This window comes from Schistocerca gregaria, chromosome 4 (genome assembly GCF_023897955.1).
Source record: "Schistocerca gregaria isolate iqSchGreg1 chromosome 4, iqSchGreg1.2, whole genome shotgun sequence".
NCBI classification, from domain to species: Eukaryota; Metazoa; Arthropoda; class Insecta; order Orthoptera; family Acrididae; genus Schistocerca; species Schistocerca gregaria.
In genome coordinates this window covers 72,143,340-72,154,874 of record NC_064923.1, presented here as the reverse complement: position 1 = coordinate 72,154,874, position 11,535 = coordinate 72,143,340, and the positions used below count along the sequence as shown (strand labels likewise).

At 42.8% G+C, this 11,535-nt stretch overlaps 1 pseudogene; it reads left to right on the top strand.

Annotated features, from left to right (window-relative positions):
• The first annotated feature begins 3,245 nt into the window (after window positions 1–3,245).
• On the top strand, window positions 3,246–3,363 carry LOC126268437 (5S ribosomal RNA; annotated as a pseudogene).
• Window positions 3,364–11,535: the final 8,172 nt, after the last annotated feature.

The window sequence follows — 11,535 nt, the reverse complement described above, 5'->3', positions numbered from 1 at the left end:
AGATCACATTTTAATACTGCCGAAGAGTACGCTCAAGCTTAACAGATTAGTCATGAAGAACCAATGTGCAAAGAAATGGGATATGGGAATACCAAAACATGAAGTTCTGTGGGGGGTACGGATACTGCGATAATTAATGGCTCAGTAGACAGTTCAGCTGAAGAGGAATGGACATCTGTAAAAAAGTTGGAAAGAAAAATTTAGGTATAGCAAAGGTAACAGCGAAGAAACCATGGGTAACAGAAGAAATACTTGAGTTCATTGATGAAAGAAGGAAGTACAAAAATGTTCAGAGAAATTCAAGAGTTTAGATATCTAAGTCTCTTAGGAACGAAATAATAGGAAGTGTAGGGAATCGTAAACCTATCTGGGTGCATGAAACATGTGAAGAAATCGAAGAAGCAGTAACTGGCGGAAGGACAAAAAGACTCATATAGAAAAGTAAAAACAAAATACTTATGTGAAATTAAAAGCAAAGGCGATAAGGCAGACGAGTCATCAGAGAAGTGGAAAGAGTACAGTGAAGGCCTCTGTAAAGGGAAGACTGGTCCGATGACGTGATAGGATGAGAAACAGGAGTCGACAAAGAAGAGGGACTAGATGCAGTATTATAATCAGAATTTAAGAGAGCTTTGGAAATCTTAGACTGAAAGACCAAGAACGAAGTGCTCGGATTGAAAACGGCATGAAACAGGAATGTAATCTTTCATCCCTACTGTTTAATCTATAGATCGAAGAAGCAGTGGTGGAAATAAAAGTTCAAGAGTGGAATTAAAATTCAGGGTGAAAGGTTATCAGTAACGCTCTCCATACTTGCCTAGATGTCTTCAGTACAGTCAAATCGCTTCCCTTTCAGTGAAAATTTCAGTTTAGGTAACAGGGAGAAGTCCGCAGGGGCCAAATCAGGGAAATGTAGTGGTTGTGGAAGCACAGGAAGTTTGAATTTGGTCACAGTGCAGGCCTCTTCTTCCGCAACGTTTCGCGCAAACGCTCGAGGACACATTTGTAGTATTCCTGCTTAATTGTCTGTCCTCCAGGGGTAAATTCATGATGTACAATACCGGTAGAATCGAAAAAATCACCAACGTTGTCTTTACCTTCTATCGACTTTGCTGTGCTTGTTTCAGTCGTGGTGAACCTGGAGTCTTCCACTGCGAATACTGCACTTTGGTTTCAGGATCATATCCATATACCCATGATTCGTCACCTGTAATTACCCTATTTAACAAATGTGGGTCATTTTTAGTCCGAATAATCAGTTCTTGGCACACTTCAAGTCTGTATTGTCTCTGGTCACTTGACAACACTTTTGGAGTGAATTTTGCGGACACTCGACGCATCTTCTGATCTTCGGTTAAAATTGACTGAACTGCATAGACACTTAAATTAAGTTCATCAGCCATCTCCCTTACTGTAAGTCTACGATCAGAGCGCACTAAGTCGCTAACTTTCACAACATTTTCATTCGTTTTTGAGGTGGAAGGACCGTGGTTCATCTTCAAATGATTCGTGGCCATTTTTAAATCTGCTGAACCAGACAGAAATATTTGACTGCCTCTTACAATTATCTCCAAAAGCTGTGTTCAATAGTTCGTAAGTCTCAGAGGCTGATTTCCCGGTTTGAAAACTAAATTTCACACACACTCGTTGCTCCATTTTGACGTCCATTTTCATGCAGACAGAATACGGGAACAAGCCTTAACAGACCCGCGCTCAACCAGCTGCCACAACGAACTGAATAAAGGAAACTCAGTTTCTTGTCGAAGGGCGTTCAAGGACAAGGCAATGTACCTCCCGTCAAACCAGTAAGCAGTAGCGGATCCATTCTTAAACCTTTCTATTCACACCTCGTAAAATCACATAACATATCAACATGAGAGATTTCTTTTCATTCCTCTTTTTCGTTAGGGACTTACTGTTTTTTTCCGTCACGTTGTTCCCTTTCAACTCGTGAAATGCGGCAGAATGACGAAATGCGTCTTATAACCTAGTGACAAACAGCCAAATCTGTGTTTGTTACTGATAAAAAGATTTCTTTAACTTTCGTCGAAGGTGAAGCAATTTAGTTTCCACTAGAAAAGTCTTAAACAACCAAGTTCACATATTTCATAAATAAGAAAAGCTCATTTTGCAGATATGAATACGTTTATAAGTAAAGTCTGCACAATCTGCGCCAGATTTGTATTTTCGTCTGACATCACAGCATTAATATTTTGCCTATTAGTCATCTAGCAAGTCATTGTTTAAAACGAATTCAATTTTATAGAATTTGAGCCTGAGACCTAGACATTAGAAATTTACCGCTTTAACCACTATGCAGTCCTGGAACTTGGGTGAGGTAACACAGTTGAGCCGGTCGTTGTTGCCGTGCGGTTCTAACCGCTTCAGTTTGAAACCGCGTGACCGCTACGGTCGCAGGTTCGAATCCTGCCTCGGGCATGGATGTGTGTGATGTCCTTAAGTTAGTTAGGTTTCAGTAGCTTTAAGTTCTAGGGGACTGGTGACCTCAGTAGTTAAGCCCTATAGTGCTCAGAGCCATTTGAACCAACACCGTTGATTAAAAACATAGGATACTAGGAGCAACACGACCCGAATCAGTATGTGAATCTAAATTTTATTTCTAATCTCTGGAAATATCATTTCGAGATAGAACACTTAATGACGATATTGAAAATAATTAGAGTAAATTATTTATGAAATATTTCTGCTTACATTGAACTTTGTTAAACAGTTATAAATTATCATATAAAACAACTCTCTGAAATAAAATTGATACCATCATTGTTAGAAGTCTTTAAAATTTTCCATGTAACGGGTAAAATCTATAGCTGCGTTTATTGGACCGATGAATTGCCCGAAATACCGAGAAATTGAGTTATTTGTTATAAATGAATCGCTGAAAACAGCATTAATTTTAGACATCGTGGTAAAACGAATATTCACATTTTTTCGAAGCATATAGTTGAGAATGAATCTTTTGGGGCCACTCCTCCACTGTTACATAATTATGAATACTTTGAGCGGTATCCTCATAAAGAAACAACTACTACAACAAATTAAAGTTTATAGAAAGTATAGAGTTTGAATCTAATATATACAGATTACAAATTTATAGATTTTACCACTACGCAATACAAGCATGTTGTCCTTAGACCTCCCAACTCCCATTATAACCGTACCATTCGCTCTACTGTTTTGCCTTCGGCTAGGTTCTTAGCTTCAGTTTATTATTATTATTTTCATTCGCCAACGGCCTTGCCGCAGTGGTAACACCGGTTCCCGTAAGATCACCGAAGTTAAGCGCTGCCGGGCTGGGCTAGCAGTTGGACGGGTGACCATGGGTTCTGCCGAGCGCTGTTGACAAGCGGGGTGCACTCAGCCCTTGTGAGGCAAACTGAGGAGCTACTTGATTGAGAAGTAAAGGCTACGGTCTCAGAAACCGACATACTGCCGGGAGAGCGGTGTGCTGACCACATGCCCCTCCGGTGACGCCTGTGGTCTGAGGATGACACAGAGGCCGGTCGGTACCGTTGGGCCTTCATTTCCTGTTCCGGTGGAGAGTTCATTATTTTCATCCGGCTTCAGCGCCGTTATTTATTTCCATTTGGTTGTCCAAAATAAGTCCCATAGATAATAACAAATTAAAATATTCTCTCTAATCTTGTGATGAATATGAAATGAAGTTACAAAATTGTATATGGTTTATATCGTAACGAAGAGAAAAAATGGCTAACGTTGCAGATTTTCTTGATGTTTCAGTAATAAAACAATTAATAAGAAAATAATTACCACTGCCTTGTGAAAAGCCATATTGTTCTCCCTTTCTCCTTAAGACAAAAAATATAAAGTAAAGAAGACGTAAATGAAAAGGAAATAAATGTTAAGCGTCACTCGCGTCTGCAATATTTGTACACTACTGGCTATTAAAATTGCTACACCACGAAGATGACGCGCTAGAGACGCGAAATTTAACCGACAGAAAGAAGATGCTGTTATATGCAAATGATTAGCTTTCCAGAGCATTCACACAAGGTTGGCGCCTGTGGCGACACCTACAACATGCTGACATGAGAAAAGTTTCCAATCGATTTCTTATACACAAACAACAGTTGACCGGCGTTGCCTGGTGAAACGTTGTGATGCCTCGTGTAAGGAGGAGAAATGCGTACCACCACGTTTCCGACTTTGATAAAGGTCGGATTGTAGCCTATCGCGATTGCGTTTTATCGTATCGCGACACTGCTGCTCGCGTTGGTTAGCAGAACATGGAGTCGGTGGGGTCAGGAGGGTAATACGGAACCCCGTGCTTGATCCCAACGGCATCGTATCACTAGCAGTCGAGATGTCAGGCATGTTATCCGTATGGCTGTAACGGATCGTGCAGCCACGTCTCGATCCCTGAGTCAACAGATGGGGACGTTTGCAAGACAACAACCATCTGCACGAACACTTCGACGACGTTTGCAGCAGCATGGACTATCAGCTCGGAGACCATGGCTGCGGTTACCCTTGACGCTGCATCACAGACAGGAGCGCCTGCGATGGTGTACTCAACCACGAACCTGGGTGCACGAATAGCAAAACGTCATTTTTTCGGATGAATCCAGGTTCTGTTTACAGCATCATGATGGTCGCATCCGTGTTTGGCGACATCGCGGTGATGTATTCGTCATCGCCATACTGGCGTATCACCCGGCGTGATGATATGGGGTGCCATTGGTTACACGTCTGTCACCTCTTGTTCGCATTGACGGCACTTTGAACAGTGGACGTTACATTTCAGATGTGTTACGACCCGTGGCTCTACCCTTCATTCGATCCCTGCGAAACCCTACATTTCAGCAGGATAATGCACGACCGCATATGTTCGACTGCTGCCCTGGCTAGCACATCGTCCAGATCTCTCGCCAACTGAAGACGAGTGGTCAATGGTGGCGAGCAACTGGTTCGTCACAATACGCCAGTCACTACTCATGATGAACTGTGGTATCGTGTTGAAGCTGCATGGGCAGCTGTACCTGTACACGCCATCAAAGCTCTGTTTGACTCAATGCTCAGGCGTATCATGGTCGTTATTACGGCCAGAGGTGATTGTTCTGGGTACTGATTTCTCAGGATCTTTGCACCCAAATTACATGTCAGTTCTAGTATAATACATTTGTCCAATGAATACCCGTTTATCATATGCATTTCTTCTTGGTGCAGCAATTTTAATGGCCCGTAGTGTATAAAGGTTGCACGTAAATTTAAATATTCTACTGAAAATAAAGTAACGAACCTTGCATATGGTGTATTAAGGTCTCTGACTGATAAACTTATGTATCCTGCTCAAAACAATTAAAGGTGCACTCCTTCGAGGCGCCGTAATTGTCTCTGACTGCGGTGCAGAAGTTTGACATTTGGTTCAAGGGTGTCTGTAACCTTCCTGCTTAAGGGACCAAAAGCGTGGCACACTCGGGCTCGGTGATGCTTCAAACGCAACTAAGTGCGAAAAACAGGCCATAGCTCAGAAGTTAACGTGACGCGTAAAGAGGGTTAATGGTGGGCTAGGGAGAGTTAATAACGGCACCAAATTTCACCTCAACTCTGCCCAGCGCCACCGTGGACGTGTTATCATACAGCCCTCTTACCACAGTTTACCTGTTTTATATTTTTATTTTTTGAAGTCTCCGTGATGGAGGTCAGCCCCGCGACGCCCAGCTCTGAAATAACATGGTTTTCTTACGGGCGGGCAAGGAAAACACTTCGCGCACACATACTGCCACTCAGAACCGACATTAAAATGCCTCAGAGGGCGGCATTTAAGGGGGTCAACGAAACCATCCCTTTCCTTTGTGCGTAGATTCCCACACATTTCGCGGTCGAAAACAACACCTCCCAGTGCGACGAGCAGCAGTGCGATGCTATTGGCAGCCTCTGACGCAGCTGAACTCCGTGGACTATACAGGGTGATTCAAAAAGAATACCACAACTTTATAAATGTGTATTTAATGAAAGAAACATAATATAACCTTCTGTTATACATCATTACAAAGAGTATTTAAAAAGGTTTTGTTTCACTCAAAAACAAGTTCAGAGATGTTCAATATGGCCAACTCGAGCAATATCAACCCGATACTCCAACTCGTTCCACACTCTCTGTAGCATATCAGGCGTAACAGTTTGGATAGCTGCTGTTATTTCTCGTTTCAAATCATAAATGGTGCCTGGGAGAGGTGGCCGAAACACCATATCCTTAACATACCCCCATAAGAAAAAATCGCAGGGGGTAAGATCAGGGCTTCTTGGAGGCCAGTGATGAAGTGCTCTGACACTCTGTCTTAGCATCAACTGACGCTGACGCCTAGTCAACAGCGCCTCAAGCGAACAAATGTACAACTAAATGAAACTTTATAGTTACCTTAATTCGCCGACAGATAGTGCTTAGTTCTGCCTTTTGTCGTTGCAGAGTTTTAAATTCCTAAAGTTGTGGTATTCTTTTGAATCACCCTGTACAGTCTTGTCTAAAGAAGACATCGTGGGCCAGCAAACCAACTGAACGTTACCGCACCTCTTTACACCCAGCAGGGGTGAAAAGCAGAAACACTGTTTGATGCTTCGAATCACGTTCAAATTTCGCCGGACGGTTCTGAGCCGGTCCTAGTGGTTCCACACTGCTACTCAGAGCTGAAATTGCGGTCACACTTCACACCAAAGCGATGCGACTACTTTCAGTGGGGTTGCTGACCTGCGACAACTATAGAGAAGGGGTGAACCGTCAACGACGTGTCAGTAGCGTCAAAGGTTGCCAAGAAAAGCGTCGTGTTACTCACAACACCACGGACTGTTGTTTTCGGCCGCGAATTATGTCACAATCTACGGTGCAAATATGACATCATTAACCCACCTTAACTCCTCACATTAACTTCTGAGCTCCGCTCTTTCTTTGGCATATGTCAACACCTTGTTGTTTGGAGCATCATAAACGACGCGTCACGCTTCTGCATCATTACACAGGAGATCTGTAGACACCTTGAAGCAAATTTTAAACTTCCGCATAGCAACTGCAGCCAATCACAGGTTTTCGAAAACGTAACCCTCTAACTGTGTTGCGCAGTGTACATAGGGTGAACAAGAACTCCACTGACAAACTTTGATAATTGGTAATATGCACAAGAAAAAACAGACTCTAAATTGCATACGTTTATGAGATCTGATCACTTGTTCAGCAGAAAAGATGTTTTTCACAGTAGCGAAGATGAACTAGTGCTCATAGTGTGTGAGTTATTAAGGGACAAAACTGCAGAGGTCATCAGTCCCTAGATTTACACACTACTTAAACTACCTTAAACTAGCGTATGCTAACCACAACAACACACACACACACACACACACACACACACACACACACACACACACACACATGCCCGAGGGAGGACTCGAACCTCCGGTGAGAAGGGCTGCGCTCATAGTTTTTAAAATATATATATTCGAGCCGATGTTCAGTACACATTTCTTCGTTTTGGTCAATACTACCACGTCTGGGTAATTCTTCGTGGAGTTCTGGTTAACATGGATCATTACTTTTTAAACACTGATTATTACGTTCAGCATATTTACAAATGTTCATTTCGAGTTATATTCGCTGTTCTTTATCTATGTAGGAACAGTAGTCGTTGAACGAGACGTGTCTGTTCCGTGTTATAAACGTGGCTTTTTGAGCAATGATCCGCGTCGCCACGTTCTTTTTCGTCCGCAGGTATCTCAGATTTTGTGGTCGAAGACCTCAGAAAGGTCCATGTATTTCGGAGCTGCATGGTCTAGCACAAACAAAAAATAGCGGAAAACTTCCTTATATTGTACTACTGTGTTTCCACGTGTGAACATACACGAGGAGTCCAAAAAGTCTCTTCGCAGTGCCGTATGATTGTTAGCCGCGCATGCCTTATGATTGTTCGCCTGCCTGGGTTACTTCCCTTCAAGTGGACTCTCCCAACATTCCACTGTTTCGTTGATCTCAGCCAGCGTCAGTAGTATCTTTGGTGTGTGTCGTTACGTGTTGACGTGAACGCTTAGGTATAGTTCATTTGTTCGTTTGTTTCGTTTTTGTCACTGTTAAAATGCTAACCTTTGAAGAACGTGTGTTTTCAGTCGAACAAGTGTTGAAAGCTGGCGGTAAATACACAGTTTCAGTTCGCTAGACATTTAATTCAGTTTTCCCGGACACAACACTCCCACAATGCTATACTGTGCGAGGTTTTATTAACACATTTCGAAGTGCGGGTTCAGTGACAGATGCACAGAGAAGTGGTCGTTCTAGCATTTTGTCTGAGGATAAACTACTCGATATTTCCAATAAAATATCCACGAGTCCGAACAAGTCACTAAGAAAACTAGCCCAGGAAATCGATGTTAGTGTCGGAACGACCCACACACAGTAAGAAAAAAATTAAAACTTTTCCCATACAAAGTCACAGTCAGACAAGAACTGAAAAATACTGATCATTGCAAGAGACTGTATTATTGTCAAAGATTCAAAAATTTCGTTCAACAAAATGGAAGGTATATTCTTAATGAAACGTTTTTCAGGTGAGGCGCGGTTTCATTTATCCAGGTACATGAACCCCCAAAATTCTCGTATGTGGATAACTGAAAATCTTCATTCTGAGATAACTGAAGTTTGGATTGCAATTTCTAGACGTCGGATTGTGGGTCCCATATTTTTCAATGAATCAATAAACTCATGACAACACGGCAGTGATATTGTGTACCCATTCATAGGAGAACTTGGGTTAAGTGAAATACTGAATGGTTATTTTCAACAAGATGGTGCAACCACGCATACAGCTCGCGTTTCATTGTCACTGCTTGCCAATGTTGTTTGGTTATCGCATAATTTCACAGGGACTTTGCCCTCCACGATCGCCTGACCTAACACCACCTGTTTTTTCTTCTGGGGTGCTGCGAAAGCATCTGTCTATAAAACCCGTCCACAATCCATCGATGAATTGAAAACTGCAATATCCACATTCACTGCTTCTGTTACAGAAGAAATGTTACAGCTTGTGTTTGTAAACATGATTAGACGAATTGAATTGTGTATTCAACAACAGGGGACACAACATTTAATGTGAAAATTTATAAGTAAAAATGAATATTCACTAAATTAATAACTTGTATTTCATTCAGTTTAATTTCTGTACGTCTGCTGTGGTATACTGTGGCCGATCGGTTCTAGGCTCTTCAGTCCGGAACCGCACTGCTGCTCCGGTCGCGGGTTCGAATCCTGCCTCGGGCATGGGTGTGTGTGATGTCCTTAGATTAGTTAGGTTTAAGTAGTTCTAAGTTCTAGGGGACTGATGACTTCAGATGTTAAGCCCCACAGTGCTTAGAGCCATTCGAACCATCACTGCGGCATTCGGCACGAGCGGCTAACAAACATACGGCACTGCGGAGAGACTTCTTGAACACCCCGTAGGTTGCCATGCCCACTCCCCACATCAGATGCAGTTCTGTGTTCGTTTAAGGGGTACCGTTTGTAACTTGTCGCTCTTTGCTAATTTATCGTTTACTATAACGTTCCATTCGACTGTTACGCCTGATGGTAGAACGTCGTAATAAACATTCCTCCAAAGTACTCGCTCGTGTAACCTGCTGTTACCACATGATATGATGTAGTAAGATCACACATTTGCTTTAATACTTAAAATAACAGGAGAAAAATAGCCCGAATCACTACGCGCGCATTCGGGAGGACGACGGTTCAATCCCGTCTCCGGCCATCCTAATTTAGGTTTTCCGTGATTTCCCTAAATCGTCTCAGGCAAATGCCGGGATGGTTCCTTTGAAAGGGCACGGCCGATTTCCTTCCCATTCCTTCCCTAACGTCAGCTTGCGCTCCGTCTCTAATGACCTCGTTGTCGACGGGACGTTAAACACTAACAACCACCACCACCACCACCACCACCACCACTACGCGAATCTATATTTCTCCTCTGAAATAAGCCAAACCAAAAACTTTTAAAGTAGTATACTAACTGGGAAAAGACCTGCAGGCAGCCTCCGCAGCGGCTGAAACCCACCGAATTTTTAAGCGGCAATAAACATGACCACCCTCAGAGCTTTCGAGTATTAGGAATTACTTAGAAGAAAACTATATACTGAGACAGAGCCACCACGGATTGAGAAAATACCACTCCTGTGCAACACAGCTGGGTCTTTATCCTCTTAAAGCAACAACTGCTATTGACAGGGGGATCTCAGATTGATTCCGTATCTGTAGATTTCCAGAGGGCTTTTGATACCGCTCCTCACAAGCGGCGTCTAATCAAATTACGTGCCTAGAGAGCATCGTCTGAAATGTGCTACTAGATTCGCGATTTCTTGCCAGACAGAGCACAGCTAGCAGTAGTCGACGAAAAGGAATTGAGTGAAACGGAAGTGATACCTGCCATCCCCCAAGGAAGTCTTATAAACGATTCGGGAGACAGTCTGAGCAACCTTCCCAGATTGTTTGCAGACGATGATGTTATTCAGCGTCTAGTAAAGTCATGTGATCTATACGGTGCGATTGATTGAAGGTAAGGAAGACTGTGAGGTCATCGACGCAACTACTGAAAAGGCTGCTGCCCCTCTTCAGGAACCACACGTTTGTCTGGCCTCTCAACAGATACCCCTCCGTTGTGGTTGCACCTACGGTAGGGCTATCTGTATCGCTGAGGCACGCAAGCCTCCCCACTAACAGCAATACTCATGGTTCATCGGGGGGGGGGGGGGGGGGGGGGGGGGGAGATCTACATTAGAAATCGATATTTTCACGCGAAATAAAACAACTGTGTGTAACTTAACCCTTACGTCATAGAACAAGATTCTTCCACGGATGTTTGCCACTGCTGCAGCAGACACACATTCCTGTCCCTAGAGGGCCGAGATTTAAGGGGAGATACCGTTGAAATTTGAACCCAGTCGTAAAAAAAAATGCAGGGCTCTGAGAGTTTGTTTCAGAACATATCTTGGCATGCTGAATTCAATAGGGAGATCTAGTTAGATAAACAGTTTTTTCCACACGTTTTAATTTTTGAATTTTGAAAAACAAAATCAGTATTTATTCAAACCTATATGTAGAGTTGTTGGTTGTCACGGAATGTGTTCACACAAAAAATTGAAGCAAAAATGTTTAAAATTGACAGAGGATTACCTTTTTTTTTATTGCGACCAGTTTGACTGCAAAAAGATTCGAGGTATGGTAAGTTTTCTATCAGTAGATACATATATATGGAGCAGAAGTTTAACTGAAACATTGGTTTTGTATAATCTCGTTTTCGCAATGATGGACGGCTGCCGAGGCAGCATGGCTCAATACTTTTGCAGGGGACTTCCAACGACCTGCTGAGTCCATGCTCAAAATGGTTCAAATGGCTCTAAGCACTATGGGACTTAACATCCGAGGTCATCAGTCCCGTAGACTTAGAACTACTTAAACCTAACTAACTTAAGGACATCACACACATCCATGCCGGAGGTATCATCGTAGAAGCGCGAAGATGTAAGCATTAG